This window comes from Caretta caretta, chromosome 1, assembly GCF_965140235.1.
Source record: "Caretta caretta isolate rCarCar2 chromosome 1, rCarCar1.hap1, whole genome shotgun sequence".
NCBI lineage: Eukaryota > Metazoa > Chordata > Testudines > Cheloniidae > Caretta > Caretta caretta.
Genome location: NC_134206.1, coordinates 227079046 through 227098945, shown reverse-complemented (window position 1 = coordinate 227098945; position 19900 = coordinate 227079046). Strand labels below are relative to the sequence as shown.

General features: G+C 34.9%; 1 long non-coding RNA gene across 3 annotated transcripts in view; it reads left to right on the top strand.

Annotated features, from left to right (window-relative positions):
- Positions 1 to 19900, top strand: part of LOC125624216 (uncharacterized) — a 140370-nt gene that overhangs the window by 24802 nt on the left and 95668 nt on the right. The window lies entirely within an intron of this gene.

Genomic DNA, 19900 nt, shown 5'->3' with positions numbered 1-19900 from the left:
AACAAAACAAAGTTGTGTGGTGCAAATTCAGATTTTTATTTTAATTACAAATATGTTGCTAGACAATTATGTTCTCACCAATTATAAAAACAGCTAATCTTGAGTTATATTAGCCTTTGTCATTTATATGTGTGTGTGTTTGCACGTGTGCATATGTGCATTTATTAACTGATAGTTTTGAATGTTACTCAGTGATGACCATGGTAATTGCATCCCACTACGATTAAATTTTCCTGATTGTCTTAGCAATGTGCATTTTGGCATACGTATTTTCTGCTTTTATATGTATTGTTTCTGAATGCTCAGAATTGTCCTAGTTTAGGGGACACAAAATATTAATGAAGGAATTTATGTAAGTATAATACTTTTATAATGTAATGCCATTTATAGATCAAAACAGCATGTGGATGTAGATGTTCTTGTCATAACCCTGAAACTCTTAGTCAATTTGGCAAACTCTGAATACTTAAGATATATCGGTACTATGAAAAGGTGGATATCATATTTAGTGTGTATAATTCATGCAGCCAAGTAAAATGTACATTTGCAAATACACGAGAATATATCATTGTTCTGCTGGAAATATATGTACTTCTGTATAGGCTTGTAACAGAAAATGCTTTCCTTTACACTGCAAAATATGAAGGCTTAGTAAAATATTTTAATGTTGCTCATTTTTATTTTATTTGTGTCAGTGCATTTAAGTAAAAAAAAAAACACAACTAAATCTGAACTGATCTATTTTTTAAACAAAAATAATAAGAAAGTACCAACTAACTTGTACAAAACTAGGTTTAAATTTTGGCCACTGACAATATTGGATTGAAACAATCCACGTAATAGCATTGCATTTGGACTCTTTTATGGCAACAAAAAACAACTAACAACTTTTAGTAGTAAAGCTGATTAAACTCAAAACCAGGCAGAGTATGTATTGGTGAATTGTATAGATCAAGGAAGGAGTTCAGGAATGTATGACTCAATGGTACCAAAGCTAAAATTAAATTCTTCAAAGTATTATTGTAGAGGCCTGTGTAAGTTCCATAGAACAATGCAAATAGAATAATAGTTGGGGAGTTTTAAGCTATACTATTTGTAGTAGTTATAAAATCAGAAAATGGTAGTTAAAATAAAATTCACACCAAGGGAAATTCAAACTGCTTCATGATACATGACCTTAATAGTTCTATATCTATAGAAGTTTTTTTCTCACTAGCTTGTCATATTGTTGTTGTTCTATTGTTAAGTATTTTTACAAGAAACACAAAATTATTTACAGTAAATTAGCTTGCATTGTTACGTTCTAGATGACTTGCTATAAATTATAGATATGAAAAAGCTAATAAAAGCAGAATGATTGGTTTATTTCATAATGAACATTTTCTTGAGCGTGCTATGAATTGATTTAGTAAGGCATAAAATCATGTACTTCGTACATTAATCGAAGGAAGGGGAGATGAAAATTAATTCATTAGGCGGTTTCTCTCATCCAAGTTTTTAAGTTTCAAATTATTTTTGACTAATATTTAAAATAAAAACCAGTGATAAAAAAAGTCAGTAAAACCCTCAGATTGGTGCTATATTAGGAATTACGCTCATGAGCTAAAATATTTAACTTGTTAAAACATTTTATACTGGACTGTGAAGTATTGATCTGCATCTTGTGGTATATGGATGTAAAATGCAAGGATGGATAATACCCACCATAATTAAAAATATATCTTTCTTTATATCAATCAAGTTGTGCGTTTTTATATAATAGTGTCAGTTAATTTTTTTTTAATAATTTAGGGTGTGCTATTGTCTAGTAACAGGTACTATTTTTTTTTTAAATTCCTCCTAAAAGTACTTTGGTTCTTGTGGATACTGTTGCATGTGAATGAGATACATACAAAAATCCCAGTATTCCCTTTTCAAATCCCACATATCCCATTACCAGAATATTTGTTCTACCAAATACTATTAATATATGGGGAGAAGAAGATGCAACAGCAAAAGGTAAACATGTCCTAGGATTCTGAGTAATGTGAAGTGCTGAACAGAGAGCAGATACTATGTAAAAGATTATGAGTAGATTGCAATACAACAAAATGAGCAAAGTGCACAATACTTTACACAAGTGGATGGATTATGATAGGATAATTACTTTCAAAGGTAATAAATTGTACTTAAATCACTGAGAGCCAAACCCTGGTGTCCTTACTCAGGCAAATTTGAAATTTTTGGAATTTTGCCTGGGTGAGTCTTGAAGGATTTGGGCCAATATGAATTAAGGAGGGTTTTTTTTATTTTGTTTTGGTTTGAGGCATCTCTCTGAATGATACTTATAGTTCCTTGTTCTTGCTCATATTACATATATGATATGATATAAACCCTAGGTTATTTCATACGGCCACAGACAGAGACATAGAGCACTGGCCTCTTTTGACACATGTCAAATATTATTAAACATTCTTTAGAGACTAAAAATAAAAAAATTAAAAAGGAGTGAAAGGAATATTTTCTTCCATCCAGATTTCTTTTGAAGAGATTTGCATATAAAACATAGAATCATTGAATCAGTGGTATGTTTTCACTGACTTCCTCACAAATGGAATGACTTCACTGTAATCTGCCTTCATTCCATGTGACACTGGCTCTTGTGACATAATCAAGCTGTGGTGTCTACAAGGCTGAACCGCAAGGTTCAAAGTCCCTCCTGCAAATGGTTACTTAAGGTGTGGGCAGGTCTGTGATTGTGACACCTTCTCTTCAGAAATCTGAAATGTGTTCTAATGAGGCATTTTACTTCTTAACTGCATCACTTGCTCTCGGCTTGAAACAGGTGCAGATAATCATCATTCTTTGCTAAACTGGCTGTTTCGATGGATCTGTAACAATGCAACACCATGTCACAATTTTAATTTTGATTTGTATAGTTTATGTCTGGCAAAAACTACATTTTAATTAGAAACACCGATACATTTCATTCTTCAAACGGTGCATGCTGTACAGCTGAAAACGAAGAAACGTGTTCTCTGTGTGTTGATACACTATACAATGGTATTTGATTTGTGCAAAAATATTCATTCAGTTATTCTGCATGCATACAGCTAGATAAACTATTGATTGCAGCAAGAGCACTTAGACAATGGAGTAGTACTTATACCCAGAACCACTCTGGTAGGCACCCTCGACATACATAGGTAAGTAGGTGCTGGGAAATAGGTAGATATTAAAAAGCTAGGCTAGATTTTTAAGTGCATGTGCAAGCTTTTGCAAGCTTACATTAGCACAAACTCTAATACATGTGTAAACCCCTGTTTGCTCATGCCTGTAATTATGGGCCTGATCTAAAATCTACTGACATCCATTGACTTTAATGGGATTTAGACCAGGCCCTATGTGCACAAAAGTCAGGATTTAGTGTTATTGGCATTTGCATGCCTGCAAGTTAATGGGCACAATAAATCTATTTATACGCTTTGTGGGGCCCTTTTGTAAGTCTTACCTATATATTAGTGTTTGTGAACAAATCCATGTATGATTTTTTAAAGAAAGAAACCCCAACTCTGCAGCTACTCCTGCCTCCACGTAAGTCAGTAGCAAAACTCCCAGTGACTTCAGTAGGATCAGGATTGTGGTAAAGTACTTCATTTAATCAGTGAGATAGAACAAAACTCTGATTTTGCCTCCCTCTCCTGATGGCCTTACTGTTGAGACTACACACGTGAATGAGAGCTGCAGAATTGGGCCCTTTCATAGTTCAATCTCTTTTAAAGTATGTGGTTAAATCTAAACCCTCATTATTTTTGGTAGTCCTTATAAGAACCATTATTTTTTGAAGTTTATTGTTACTAATTATTAAATACTTACACACTCTTGCCTCTTCAGTAAATTTGAAACTTGTTATGTCAGACCTCTGGAAACAAAGGGTCTGATCCAAAGCCCACTGGAATCAATGGAAGTTTTTCCATTAACTTCAGTCGGTTTTGGATCAAGCCTGTGTACGTAGCAGTTTTACATTACAGTGCAACCATTAGACTGACTTTCTCTTCCCTCTCACTGTTTTCAGGAGTCTGGTGGACTTTATTCAGGAACGTCATTCCCAAATATTTCTTAAAAGACATTGTATGTGTAAATTATAGTTCCAAAAATGATAAAGGGTGATTCAAGGAGCTTCATGACCCTGGTGCAATAAATGAGAGTTTTAGGAAGAAGCGGGAGAAGCATTGGGTTCTGATTAGGAACATATTTAAAGCTGTGGCTTCCTACAAAGGAATTCTTTATTTAAATTAGAGTAATGTTTTTTTGGAAGGATTCTAAATATTAATGACACCTTTGAATGACTGTTTATTGAATTTTGGCTGTCTATAAGAGTACCATTACCTTAGCCTTCATATCCGGTTATTTGCCGAGGAAACATCCAGCTCCTTCCTGATCTTAGTGAAATATTTAAATGACATGCTTTTTTCAGACTTGTTAAAAAAAAATAGAAAAATAAATCACCTCAAACACTGATCTTAGTTTTTGTAAGAGAAAAAAAATAAGAAAATATTATTTTTATTACAAGTAATAGGCCTTTATTAAATATTAATTTATAAAGTGTTCATTTTCTATAGCTCTGGATTGATTATATATACACTGCTAACTGATAATTCTGCAGCATTGTTCCAGCTCACTGAAGTCTTGTGTATATTTAGCATGATGTAAATGCATATGCTATGCACACCTGTCTGGTCAACATGGTATCTTTTCATATAGTGAAAAAAGACAGGAATTTCTCACCATTTTTCTCATGAAAAAATCAAGAAGAGGAAATACATCCTCATTTTTAGTGATCAAAAATCTCTCATGCTTTCTGTTTACATTTTTGAGAGAAAATGTGAGCTACAGTGTGTAACTACAATTGCAAATCTGTTTAGATGGTAGGATCAGAAAAATACTTGTCTTATGTGGTCTTGTTTTCTTTGTATTTCCTTATTTTATTTGTCCATATTTCTGCTAATATAAACAAACAGGAAAACATACTGGAAAGAACTGGTTGAAAAAGTTAAAAAGAAACTGCAAACAGAATGATTTTGTGTCATTTTATTTACTTAGTTTGGGGAGGGGGGTGGCTGAGTAGAAAAATATTTGGTAGTATTTTGGTATTTTGCAGTCATGGTATGCCAAACCACTTTGCATTCATAATTCAGGTCAGTATATGTCCTGTTCCACCATGTGTGGGGTTGGAATGTTGTTGGATTTTGTTTTTGATTTTTTGTTAAAGACTGTCATTGTTTTTCAACACAAAGTATATTAGGTTTCTGCTTAAAACTCAAGTTTTCACTTAAAACTTAAGTTTTCATCTATCTGGTGTAATCAACATGAAAAATTACAAATATTTGCAGTATTTTGAATGGATAATTAATTAATAATTTCAGTCTAGTAGGTGCTTTATTGATACGCAAAAGCCTTTTAGACTTCTGAATGCTTTGGCAGCCTTTTGGTATTTTGTCTTGTTTTTAATTGTAACTCAGTTAATGTGCAAAAGGGTAGGGAACGCTATTTGATTGCATTCGCGAACTCTTGGTCTGTATCTTTGCTTTTACATTCATACACAAAGGATTCTTATTTTAGAATTACTTTATTCTTCCTACTGTACACCACATCTCATTTTTAAAGTATTATTAATAATATAGCTCTTGTTCTCTGTTTGTTGTCATTTACCATCTTTTTTTAATCCTTATCAGATTTTGCATATTGACATTTGTTGTACACAACAGTTTATATTTATTGTCTGCTTTGTTTGTAGAAAAATTATGTCCGGTCCTTTAGGGCCTGATCCAAAGCCCATTGAAGTCAATGGAAAACCTCCATTGGATGTTAGTGAGTTTTGGATCAGTCCCTTGAAGCAGAGTAACACTTACTTAAATGTAAATGATTGATACAGGAAACCTAAACTTGAATGGAGAGAGCATTTAAAGTGCATCTAACTAATATTAAGCGCTGTCTAGACTTACACAGTGCATATTGTGTCTCTATGGTTTGACTGATTTAAACAAAGGAGTGCCAGAATGCTGTTGTCTTGTTTTAGAGGACGTGGCATCCATATTCTCCCTCCTTTAACGTGCATCTCTGTGTTGTAAGGTTCATGATGTGGGATGAATATGCACCAAAATGGATGAAAACTATATTAAAAGGCCAAAGGAAGGCCTACGGCTCCAAAGACCCAAGGGTCATATATTCTCATTAAAAACTTTGCTGCTAGTTTTTTTAATGCTGTGTGAAAGTTTAAGCTCTTCCATCTCTATTACATAAACATGTTTAGATTTTTTAAATTTAATTTTTAAATAAATGTATCAGTTTATATAATCAAATGTTGCAAAGTTAATGACTGATTTTTTCCTCAAATGGATGTAAATTTCTCATTTTAAAAAATTCTATATTTAAATTATATAGAAGGCGGAATTATGCTAAAATGGTCACCTATGCATTTTGTTTGTTAAATTAAGATTTACAATGACCGATTTAAGGTATGGATTTACATTTTAAATTATAAATAAAATGATTATGCTGAAATTTCAGTTGCATTTGAATGTCTTAATATTAATTCAAATAAAATGTGTTACCCCACTAGAATGTGTGTATCTGGTATCTGTGTGTGTAGGTGTGCATCTTTGCCGTCATATACACACACATTTATGTGCATAGATCCACACATATATGGAGACACACTCTTTCATTGTGTGTAAATTTAATTTAATTTGAATTTTATGTAATATGTGTGTATATACATATTTTAAATCATATTGCATATGTGAAATATTTATTTAAAATGGTAAGTCTTTGACTTGCCTCTGGCTAACCCATAAAAGCTGTTTTTCCTCTTTAACAAGTTCAAATATAAATTGTCAGATATTTGTATTTTGGCCCCAAAAATCATTTTTATGATTGATAACTTACAGTGTTGATTAAGCTTAAAAGGCAAGGAAAAGTTTGGTGGACCATAGACTGGTATAGCGACCTCAACCAAAATGGTTTACATATCCCTTTCTTGAATCTACAAAAAGAGGGAAAATTTGGGGTGTATCAACAGGTGAGCAGGAAGTTGTATCTGATGTGGGAGATCAGGCCATGACGGATGCAGGGTAGCACATCCAGTAGAGGTTTTGGTTCACTTAATTGTGAAAAAGGGATTTCTCATCCATGACTTCTGTAACATATGAAGGATGATCTCACACTTGCTGATGACATTGTACATCCGTATTCCATAATTAGAGAGTCAGCAGCATGTCATACCATACTTCATATATCAATATCTGCAGCTCTGACTAGTTAAAAAGAATGTCAAGAATTAAACAGAAATACATTCTTTTCCCAAAATAGGTCTTCTCTTGTGAGTAAGGTAGGGCCATATTGCATAAGGTTAAAACCTATGGCCATTTACAAAATTCCTTGTTAGGATGGAATTTTGATGGTCATATATCTATCTTATTGGTTTAGGCCTTTGTATTTCTGATATCTGCTGAACAGAATACAGTGAAGAGTACACAAAAAAAGAGGATAAGTGAATAAGTATTACATTCCAAAATAGAATCAGAAATTGTAATTTTCTGTGGTCATATGGATGTTCCTCAGCAGAAGTAATCAAATCCAAAATAAAACCTTCAATAAAAAGCAGCTAATAAGCTTCCCTGGAGAGGAATTCTTGAAAAATTCAGCACTTTCTAATTCTGAACACTACTTTAAAATTTCTTATAAAGAACAAACAAAATCATCTTAAAATGATCTTTGCATTCAGAGATGAATTTTGAAAACTATTTGGACAGTGAATTGTGCAGTTGGTTACAGTTCCTCACTGGTTCACTTGACACATTTTCATCAACACAAAAGTCTACAGGTGATTTTGGAAGAGGGTTTTCCTAGATACGTTTCACAGCATTCTGTAATGTTACAAATTCTGAGCACTAGTTTAAAAAAAAGAAAAGCCATTGGTTACTGAACTAGTTACTCTAATAGAGTGAAATTCACCCATTTCGCAGAGGGCCAGTTCCAGGCCTATACATCTTTTAAGTCTCACTAAAGTCAATTTATGTATTGCATAGGCCATATTCTAGCCCTCTGCACAGGGGAGAAGTTCTTCTTCACGGCCTAAACATGTAAACATTTATTACTGGATGAAGTGCTTTTGCTGTGAGCAATCTCACTGTCCCATTGATTTCAGTGGGGCTGGTTGTATGATTGGGCCAACAAAGAGATTGTGGTGCTACTTTGAAAAACATGGTGAGATTTATTCTTTGCCATTCCAACTTTCATAAACAAAGTGGAGCACACTAGTTAGAACCTGGTCATAATTTCACATATATGGGCGTGTTTTGGTGCCAGTGATCTGGAGGCATGAGGAAAGGGTTGGGAGTTGGGAGTTCCTAAATCTAAACCCAGCTCTAGAACTGACTCGCTTTAGCCTCAATCAAGTAATTTCACCTCTCTGCCTAAGTTTTCCCATCTGTAAAGTGGGGGATAATAATTTTTACTTTTTGCACAGGGGCGTTATGAGAAATAGTTAATGGTGGAACATGCAGAGCATGATATATAAATGCTAAGTTGTATATCTTAGAGTATGTGGTTTCTATTTATTTATTTAGTGGGAGGAAAGGTGTAAGGTGTTTTGAAATGTGTGAGTGCAACTAATGCTCATGAAATTGAGGGACTAACAACATTAGTTTGCACAAGGCTGCTAAAGTATCTCAACCTTTACCTCCACTACAGCTGCTATTCTAGTTCTTGGTTTATTTTGGGTAGGCACTTCCGATCATACAAAACTATGTGATGGTTTTGTGATGGGGTCTAAAAGAATACTCTTCTTCCTCCTAAAAATCAGTGTTAGTCATGGTCTAAAGTGGACTATGAAACCAAACTTTCATAGGTGGAAGATTAGTTGGTGCCCTTCCTAAGCTAGCATGTTTCTACTCTCCACCATCTTGTAAAATTATTCTGTTTTGTACATACATAAGCAGTAAGTGTGATTACAAGGCATGTGGCATTCTGCACACAGGTACCTGAAATCAAAAATCTAAACCTAAATCAGAAGAGCTGGAGATAGAAATGATCTATTCAATCACTAAATCCAATCCCATTCCAGTGTAGAATAGTTCCTTACAACTCATTAAAATACAGTATGCTGTTAACGTTCTGTTAAAGTGTATGGAAATAAATGACATAATTGATTACAAAAATGTCCTTTGCAGGATGCATTTCAAATGTTTCCTCTAGTATAGCCATCTGGGAGGAAACGTGTTAAAAGTAATGTCCTCTGACATATTTTAGACCTTTTGTTTGCTGAATTTTTTTCTCTGATAACTCCATTCTTTTCTGCCTCGTATTGTAACCCATCCTATGTTTCCTGTTAAAAACTGAACTGTTTAGTACTAGTAGAACTAGCGAGAGTGCTTGGTCGATACAGTATTGGCATTGTGTAGCAAATTACAGTTAGACACAGTCTCTACACCTTAGAGCTTAAAGTCTAATTTGAGACCAAATAGAATAATGGAGTGTGAGAAACCTAAGGAAGGAAAGGAATGGGAGGATGAAGGCTATAGTTTGGACTGTTCATTTGGACAGATTTTATGACTGTGTCATGGCAGCATGTTTTGCCATTTTTTTGTCCTGTTTCCACACTTGTCCTAAACTCTTGTATTTTTTTAAAATTCACTTTGCATCACTTTTTCTTTCTTCGCTCCTCATCTCAGAATACCCACAGATATATTTCCAAAATTATTAATAGGCAAGACTGTGGATGTAGTGATTGTTTAGGTCATGCATCTCCTATATGGTCAGCCTGCAGCTCAAATCAGAAAAGAAGACAAAGTTGTATTTTCCCCCTCCTTCAGTTAGATGTGTGGTACATTCAAAGTGAATGGCTTGCTCCACCATGCTTTGAACTGGAGATCTGGAAGCTCATTGCAATAGTACACTGCCTCAGAGGCTGACTGGCAGATTTGGAATTTGAACTTTATATTTAAGAAACAGATACTGGCCATACCAGGAGTTCAGTTCCAGTGGTGTTGGGATATTTCAGTTCAAGTCTGCCACTGAATTAGAAATCCAATAAAAGGATCCAATAGACCAGAAATATATAAATCTACAGTCATAGTGAATAATATACCTATTTCACTTTATTTTAATCAGCAAAGCAAAACTCTACTGTCATGCTACTGCTGTCACAAGTAGTATGGGAATGGTAATTCAGTAACTTTCAAGATAAATTATCAGTATGACACGGTGAGGTATTTTTTAATCTTTTTATTCTAACAGTGCGTATTCTATTTTATGTAAAGTCCAGTATGGGGGGGTTTTTTTGTTAAAAACTGAAAGTCAATATTTTTTTGTGGGATGCGGTATTTAAATATTTATCCTAAAACCATATATCCAGTGCATTATCATCACTACTTTTTATTGTTCTTGTTTAAATAATATGTCATTGTGATTTTCTTTAAATAAGAAACCCATTGGACATGAATTTTCATGTTCATATCAAGTGTTATTTTTAAGTTATACTTTTTTTAAAAGCGCACAGAAACTCAGCTCAGATACATTCGTTGAAAGGCCTGATTCTGCATCCATTGTTGTTCAGGGCAAAACACATTAAATTCAATGGTTATGGGATCAGGCCCTAAATAACTGTCCAGTGGTATTGTGTCAGATCAAACATTGTCAGATATGTACTTTTCAACAAGCAACTGTTGAGCTTAGAGGGGAAAATAAGTCCATAAATAACTCTGATTACATAGTCAAAATTTTATTTTTGGAGTCATGTACAGACTATTGTAATGCAATGCTATTGTATTATACTAAATTGTATGCAATACTATACTGTTGTAGTATAACTTATTTAATTTGCCTCATCTGCGATGCAGTCTGTATTAAAGAGTTGAAGATGTAGATTAAAATGTAGTTTTCAAGCAGAAAGAAACTGCAATAAAAGTACTTGGACTACTAGTTCTTCCAATGATTAATAGCAAGACTTGCTTGGAACTTAGTCTTTGATTTCCTCTGTTTAATTGTAGCCCTAAGTGAAATAGGGTTTTGATTTACAGAAAATGTAGAATTGGGTACAGAAAGTTTTAAATTTCAGTAACAATAAAATTTCCGACAATAATCATGTCATATTGTTTCAATTCAAAAGAGCTAAGGGTTGATTTGTGTGGGAAAAAAACGATAGCAGCCAAGTTTCACATTAAAAACTGGAGAAAAACATTTAAATAAATTCCCTTCTTTTGACTAATATAAAAAGTTGATTTTCTTCTTATAATAAATGTAGCAAAGACACACACACATACACAAAGTATACACCATCTACCTTAAATTTTGGAATAATTTGCATACTAATTAATTTTAAACCATTTACAAGTTTTGCAAAACTACATTCTTTACTCGGACAATCAGTATGTTAAATTAACTAGAAAATTGTAATAGCATATATTAGAACAATGGTGGAAAAAATAGTAGGAGCTACAGAAAAACCAGCATCCTGAAAATATGGCTTGAAAATTTATTTCAATAGCTTTTTGTGGATTATTTACATATGTATCGAGAGAATGCTATATACTATATGTTACTAAGGGTTTAATAATAATTAGGGCCTGTTCTAAAATTCCTTTTTGGGAGTTTTGCATGATTGGGCCCTTGAGAACATATTCTTGCTTCAGCCTGCTTTTGTTGATATTTTTTCATTATAGTGTAATCAAGAACAATGGTTAAAGTTCTAGCATTCTAGATAGTTTAAATATATAGAGAAACATTCAAGCTATTAAGGGAAAAATGAGTTAACCTTAGCAACTTCAAAGCAAATGCTGGGATAAATCCGAAAGAATGCCCCTGACTTCAGTGCAGCTATTTCAGATTCATACCCCTGTAACTGAGAACCGAACTGGGCCTTTGTGTTTAATTACATATGTGACAAAAGTCATTTAAAATTTTTTTAGAAAATGATAAAATTACTGTCATTGTTTTTGCCCATCGCTTGTGTTTTAAAGTGCTTCAGTGCAGTCTTTTCTTGGAGACATTTTTGTTTGGAGTTTACAGTTTGAATAGTTTCTTCTGTAAAATGATTTTCTGCTTTTCTGACATTTGAATCGTGCCATCTGGCGTAACCAAAATTTTAAATAAAAACATAAAATACAGAATCAATTAGAAGATTTTAAAAAATAGGATGTAGCTACATTTCTTGGATAATTTAGTAAAGTAACTTTTTAAAATCAGGTAATCTCTGCATTTGTGTCACAGTCTAACAGTTTAATCAAGATACAAATTCAGAAACAGATCAGCACTGTCTTTTATATAGGTTTCAGAGTAACAGCCGTGTTAGTCTGTATTCGCAAAAAGAAAAGGAGTACTTGTGGCACCTTAGAGACTAACCAATTTATTTGAGCATAAGCGGTAGCTCACGAAAAGCTTATGCTCAAATAAATTGGTTAGTCTCTAAGGTGCCACAAGTACTCCTTTTCTTTTTGTCTTTTATATAGTGCCTCTAAATCCAAAGAAATTGGTACCAGATCTTGGTAAAGGAAAAGATTGCCATTTTCATCCGACCGGTACCTGTGGGTGTTTTTCCACAGTTGCATTGCATAAAAGGAGAGGGTACAAGAGAAACTGAAAGGTCCAGAATATGCATTCTTCCATAACATACCTTTTCATCAGAGTATGAGGTTGATGAAAAAAACCATTTTACTCAGTTTGACAGCATATTGTGAATAATACAGTTTACTTTGCATTCTTTATCCTTCCTTTCTGGTGGTAATAGAGAATTTTAGTTAAGCTCCCCTTACTTTTAAGGATAAAATATACAATCAGAAATAGATAAGGAAGAAAAAAATAATAGTGCTTATGTGCTACGGTGATAAGCCCGTGGTCATTAGCAAAAATATTTTAATTGTTGCTTTTGTTATATTAAAACATATAGTTCATTTCAAGATACAGTATAGGTTGTACAGTGTGCATTTCCAACCGTATTTTTTTAAAGGAAGCATAAAAACATTTATTTATATTTATATGAACATACATAAGTTATAGACTGAAAAAGTACATTCTAACAGCACAGATGGAGTAGTCTGTCATTAGAACTGTTTTGTTGCTTGTTGGAACAAGGACCATATTTTTATCGTGGCACCAACAATTTCTAAGAACTGAGGTCAAAATAAGCAGGTTGCACTTGGATACAAGAACAATCTGGAAAATACCCTAAACTCCCTGCATCAGCATAAATATGTATTTAGATAGGCACACATTTTTTATAACAAGGTCTTGCCTTTCATTTTATTTGGTAGAGTACATATGCAGTAGGTTTTAGATGTACAAGTATATATGTACACAACACGGCCTTTATTTTAAGTATCAAACTAAATTTATATGTGATACCCTTGCAATAGTTCTCTAAGCATGTGGGATTTTTTATGAGTAAAGCAGGGGTGATGTCATGGTAGATGCAGAGCATTTTTAAATAATCATGTTGAAAATTATTCCTGCAATAACTTCATTCATACCTGTGGTCATTTCAAAGTCAATGGGACCTCTTGCGTGAGTAAAGGTAATTACAAGCGTTTTTGCAGGATCAGACTATGCATAAACTCCTATGGAGAGTGAAATTCTGGCCCCTTTAAAATAAATGTGTGTTCTGCAGTTGACCTTGGTGATACCAAGATTTCATCCCTAGTGTTTAAAAAAAGCCAAAAAAGTTACATATAATAGGACAAATACTTACGATAATTTTGCCTTGAATAGGGACATAAATTGTTACCTTTCTTCAATTCAGGAAAAGTTTCTGTAAACCACATTAATTTATAGCGAGCTACTAAGATTTGCCTAGTCATGGTACAGTTATGTTTCTTTTCTTGGCTTTTAAAAAATTATAATTATCTCTTTTGATTAGTATTCTGATGCTTACACATTGTTCTAGCACGCGCATGCATGCACACGCAGTGTCCTTTACAATAAAATCAGTTTTCCCTGTCTCCTACACCGAATAATGTGATTTATATGCATTCAAACAGCTGTTACTGCAGGTTAACTATTTGTGTGCAGTACAAATATAGTGAGAGCTATGAGAATTTACAAAACTATTTTAACAAATTAGCATTGTTTATTTAAAAGAAAAAACAACTTTTCTCAATTTTCCATTGTTATGAGCTTCTCACATTTGCCTCTAAAGTAACTTTTGGTGCCGGCAAGGTCTCCTGTGGACCATCCGGTGCCAAAATGGCTTTATCATTCCTCCTTACCTTCCTTGTCCGTCTTTCTACCTTAGCCAGCGTAGGGGTAGTAGATCTGCTGGAAAACTTCATAAGTTCTTATTTCACTTTTTATCATGCTTTCTCGGATCTTGACGCTGTTGTACTTTTTTAGAATTTTTCCTTGTGCAGTGACAATTCTTGTACATCCTGCTTCCAGTTTCACCCACAGTCTCTCTCTCTCTCTCTCTCTCTCTCTCTCTGCCAGTTCCTGGGTCTCAGGGTCTTCAGTGACTGCGAATGTAGCTGCAGATCTTCCACCTCCTTTTTTTTTTTTAAATTGTCTCTCTGAGCCCACTGCAGATGGTCTATTCCTCCTACATAATACGGATTATTTTTTCTTTTGAGGCAGTCTCTGTGAACCTGACACACAGATAGGCAGGCAGGGTTGGACCTGGATTTTTTTTAAAGAGCCTGTGAGGATTTGTTTGCCAGAGTTAGGAACTCCCTAACAGCTTTTTGCAGCTTTCTAGTAGCTTGGTAAAAAAAATAGAAATGCATTTGGTCCACCTGATTTTTTCAGGGGGGAAAAACATACATTAGCAAAATGAAGTTTAGGGACAACTGAAGAAGAAAAAGAAAGAAAAGCCATGCTAGGAATCAGTGAAAATCAGTTGCTGAAAGATGGTGGTCTTATAACAAAAGTGTAGTAGATTTTGCTAAATGTGTTCAGGGTTACTTTGCCGCTGTCTGTTATGACTGCATGTTTCCTAATGAGAGTGGCTCCTTCTACAAGTTTAACAACATTTTTTTTTATAATTGTGTATGTTAATTACTAAAATACACCTAAAGCATTTGAATTTCAAGCTTTTGTGCAGGAGCAAAAGAAAGGAGAGATGAGGCCTTCTTGATTAAACCACATCCAGTGTTTCCTGTCCTTCCTGTATAGCCATACAGTGTCAAACTCTAGAAGGTTTAGGCCCTAAAGACCTCTAAATACTAGGTTTGTAGATGTGTTGATGTGCCACCTTTATGGCATCTTTAATTTCTGGGTATTATAACACCACCAAAGTTGTTGGATCTGTGGGCCTCTTTAGTGAGTGTGTTTACATGGAGGAGACCTATTTCATAAGCATTCATTCAAATGTCTTGCCATAATGGCAGCTCTGGCTTTGTGTTGTCCATTGAACCCCCAAACCACTATACACAGCCCTTCGGATCTCAACTGTGCCCTTTAGGAGAGGAGACTATCGGAGATATGTAGAAGAAACCAACTGAAAACATTCTATCCAGGGCAGTTTGAGTAGCTGATCTGACCAATGTGAGAAATGTGCGTCAAGTGTTAGAAACAAGGCAGTGTTCCTTGAATAGACAAAAGCTTAAAAATCATTAGAATAAAATTAGATTTTGTTAAAATTTGCTTAGATAATTTTGTTCCTTCCCAACTATGTGTGTTAATACACTAACAGGGCCATGCATTGGATAGTGACAGTTACTTTGAGAACTGGCTGTTGGTTAATAATGTTGGTTAAAATACTTTGGGCTCAATTGCTCAGCACCATATATGGCTCAAAGAAGGCAACCGCTGGAGTTAGGAAGGCATCTTTGATGACCAGTTGGACAATGGAGAGGTGTGAAAGAGAATGGGCCATGCAAGAATGAACAGAGGCAATGAGAGGACATGTAGAATGTGATAGTGGAGATGAGCTCACACTGGCATGCAGATGACCCTGTGATGGTCAGTAAGCACAGAATTTGAAGTGAAAGCAATCAGCATTGCACTAGCACTCAGCAAGCTGATTTGTGATGTGGCAAAACCAGTTATCTGTTGATCACTGTTGTGTCATTTGTATGGAGGTGCACGTGATGGTGACCATCTGCAGCTGGGTCTTCCTGGTCTCTGTGCTGCCATTGTTGACAGCTTTGTACGAGATGCACTTCATCCACCAATCATTTTTTTTCCTGTCTTGTCCACTACATGATGTCTCTTCTGCAAGCCATCAGACTCAAGCATTGCCAGTAGCTGTGGCACTTCCAGTAGTTGTTGCTCTGGCTGGCCTCATTCTTTGCTGATAATATACAAACCTACCTGAGCAAGGAGTATGATTTCCATCTGCTTAAAGGAAGAAAAAGCAGCATGTCATCTGAGGGCCCCTAAAACACAAATAAGAAAAAGAAAAATCTAGATAGGCCATTTACACATCATGACCCTCATTTTAATATTAAAAAAAGGTCAGTAAAACGTATTTATTCATTCATCCAGACGCACTTCTAGGCCCCAAGCCTCTGTTTTGTGATCTGTGCAGGCAAACTGATACACCTGTGTGGAGCCCCATTGATTTCATTGAGGTTCCAAGCAAGCCCAGCAATCTGACTGTTGCTGATCACGTTGCAGAATTGTGGCCATAATGAGCTACTACTGCTTTAGGATTTCATTTTAAAAATTAATAAATTAGGCTCTAGGTTAGTACACAAGACTCCTACTTTTAGAGATCTGGGTCCAAAGTGAAAATGGATTTCAAGGTCTGAACCTGCCATGGCAGACATTAATCTGTATCACAAAATTATCACCGAGTTTGGCACAGTTGATGTTCAGTGCTCAAGGCAGCCCCCGGAATGGAATACAGGATGAAGGTCAGAATATTACCAACCCCAAACATTCATTCAAAAATCATGAGACTGGTTTAAATACCATAAGATGTTAATAATAATGTTGGAGGTTTTTTTATTTTCCATCTGGTTTTTGAGCCTTTAGCATTCACATTTTGAAACGTTTCTCCACAACCATGAGGAATAGAGATGGGGCGAGAGGGGAGATAGGGCAGCTGAGAATGAAAGCCCTCTATTCACATGACTCCAGGATCTGGGAATTTAAAACAAATATCAATTATTTTGAGAGTTGGTAACACTATGATCAGGCTCTAATCTGTTCTAGTAGTCCCATACTTTTATGAGACATATATTCACCTAACAATTTTTTTATAAAATCAGGCAATGATCAACGTTTGTATATTTCTAAAATTATATTTGAGTCTACTTCTGTTATCTGCTTGGTGAAGTAATTGAAGTATAAACTGCTGTTTTAAGGTGTTTGTTACTAGTTTGTTTGCTTTAAAGTGAAATTAAACAAACTGGTGCCATATAATTCGTCAGGTGAGTGCAATGGTATTTTTTTAAAAAGTCTCAGGTGGCCAAAAAACATATGCAATGAGGTTTTGTATATTTATTTTAATCTGTCCTGACTGATCCTGCTCATTTTTAAACCTCAGATTGCATAAGCACTGAAGACTAAATTCTACAAACAGGGAGATCCATTTGTGGATCTCCCAGTTGTCCATGAATATCTGTGCATGAGCAGGATACCAGAAACAAGAATGGGTCTGACCCAGAATATCGGACCTGACTGCACTCTCTTCAGCTTTGGTTTGAATTAAAATCTAGATCTCAGCTTTCTATGTCCTATGTCTAGTTAAAAAATTTGGTCATTCTTCAACCCGTCGCTAGCTATCTTATCTGGGTGTTGCATAAGCTTGTGGTGTTGATTCAAGGTTCCTTATTCTGGTTTCCTGAACAGGCTCCTTAATAAATCTCTAACTTGAATTTACAGGGTATATAGGTAAAAGAGGGAGAAACTATCATCATCAGAAGCCCAGTTGTTTGGAAGACAAGGTGCACAATAGATAATCCACAAGAAAAAGGTTATACTGGACTGTCCAGCACAGCAGTAACAAGTCAGGTTTACTGTGTTATTTGACGTGTAAGTAAAACAGATGTACTATCCCTTTCACATTGCTGGAATGCATGCAGCATACAGTACCAAACAGTACTGCTGTTCTGCTTTACAGTGCAGATAATTTCTACTCTCTTACGTTTTCCCTCACACTGGTATAGCTAGCTGGTTGAAATTTATATGCACGCTGGCTGATCTGTTGCTCTGTGCTCCATGGTATAACTACAGTCTCCTGGGGCAGACCTGTCATTACACACAGTGTGATCACAAAGAGAGTGGGTGCAGTTAGAGAAAGATCTAGCAGTGTGTTAATAAAAGGCCTAATGAAGAATAAAAATTCCCTACCAAGAATACTTTAAAAATTGTTGCTTCTGGGAAATCAAAATTATGCACCAAAGAATACATTGCTACCTCGACGCAAGCTCTCAAAAATGGGGCCCAAGTTTTAAATGTAGGTGCCTATATAGCATGTTTGAATGTTCAGATTTGCATGTATGCATGCCTAAGTTTATATTTGGGTATCTAAATGTAGCATTTGGACCTCCTATATTAGCATTCTTTTAAAAAATTCATCCTATGAAGTTGAAAAATGTAAAAAACAAGGTGTGTAGTGTTTTCACTTTACCCAGAATCTGGTTTTTCAGGTATTGATGAATGGATTTCTATACATATTTCTGAGTTTGTTTGTGCTGAGAGGTGCTTTCTTTCTTTTGAAATTTCAGTATATTAGTCTGAAGATATGGGCACAACCTCCCTAGAAAGAACATGAAATTTATGGCACCATAATTATTCCTGTTTTAAACTAATAAACCACATCTCAATCTTCATCTAAGACACAAACATGAAACCTAAAATAAGGGAAGATTTTTTCACTGACCCTTTCTGCAAGCATTCTAGGAAAGCTCCTTTGAAATTTTAAAGGTAAGAAAAGAACCTAGCCCTAAAGCAAAAGTAGATATCTAGTTTGGATGTACAGCTGTAGAGTAGAGAAGGGATAGTTTGTGTGTGCACATCTATGCCAAAGTGTCCCCTGAAGCAATTCCATTTAAGAAAATGATTGTAATTTTTTTCCACAAATGAAAAAGGAAGCAACTGTAATTCCAAAATTATTTCCAGGATATCCTCATGCAGAGATATTCATAGAGATAGATTAACATAATTGCAGAAATATTTTGCTGTGCAGTTTAAAACAGAAAATACATCAATTCCCATTATGTTTATTTTGCAGTATTTTATACCAAAGTAAAAAATGTTTAATCCTCACAAAAAAGTTTTAATGCAGTATTAAAAAGGCTTATTATCATCACAAAACAATGCAATATATCCTATTTTTCTTATTTTACAAAAAGTAGCAAAAATATGTGCACTGCAGTGCACAAGAGAATTACCCTTGCTTTGCTCGTAGCATTTTTGTTTTAATTTTAATTTTGTCATGAATCAAGTTTAATGTCAAAGTATACGTAACGTAAACAGTAATATCCAATAGCCATATTCATTTCTATGCTTAGTGATGAAATTGAACCCCCCCTATTTAACGGTCTATATATCAGTTAAGTACTATTAGTTGTGATTCTCAAGATACCTTGTCCCACTGGTATTTAGGTGCTGCTGGGCTCATCATTGCAATACCTAACTGATGTAGGATCCTTAGTCTCATTTTACAAAAGGATTTAGGCACTAAGGAGCCAAAATCCCCTTGACAGTCCATGGGATTTAGGCTCCTATATGATTAAATCCCTTTGGAAAATGAGAATAAGTTTTCTAAATCGGGCATTGCACTGCTGAGTGCTGCAATGCCTAAATCCTTTTAAATATCTGGGCCTTTCTCTATCACTGCATCTTAGGGCTTCATTAATATAGAGAGAGAGGGGAGGGAGAGAAAAAGAGAGTATGGTTTCATAAGGGTACCCAGATTTCTCCATATTCTTGAATCTATTTCTCCCGCTTATTGCTCAGTTCATACATTCAGGAAAAACAAACC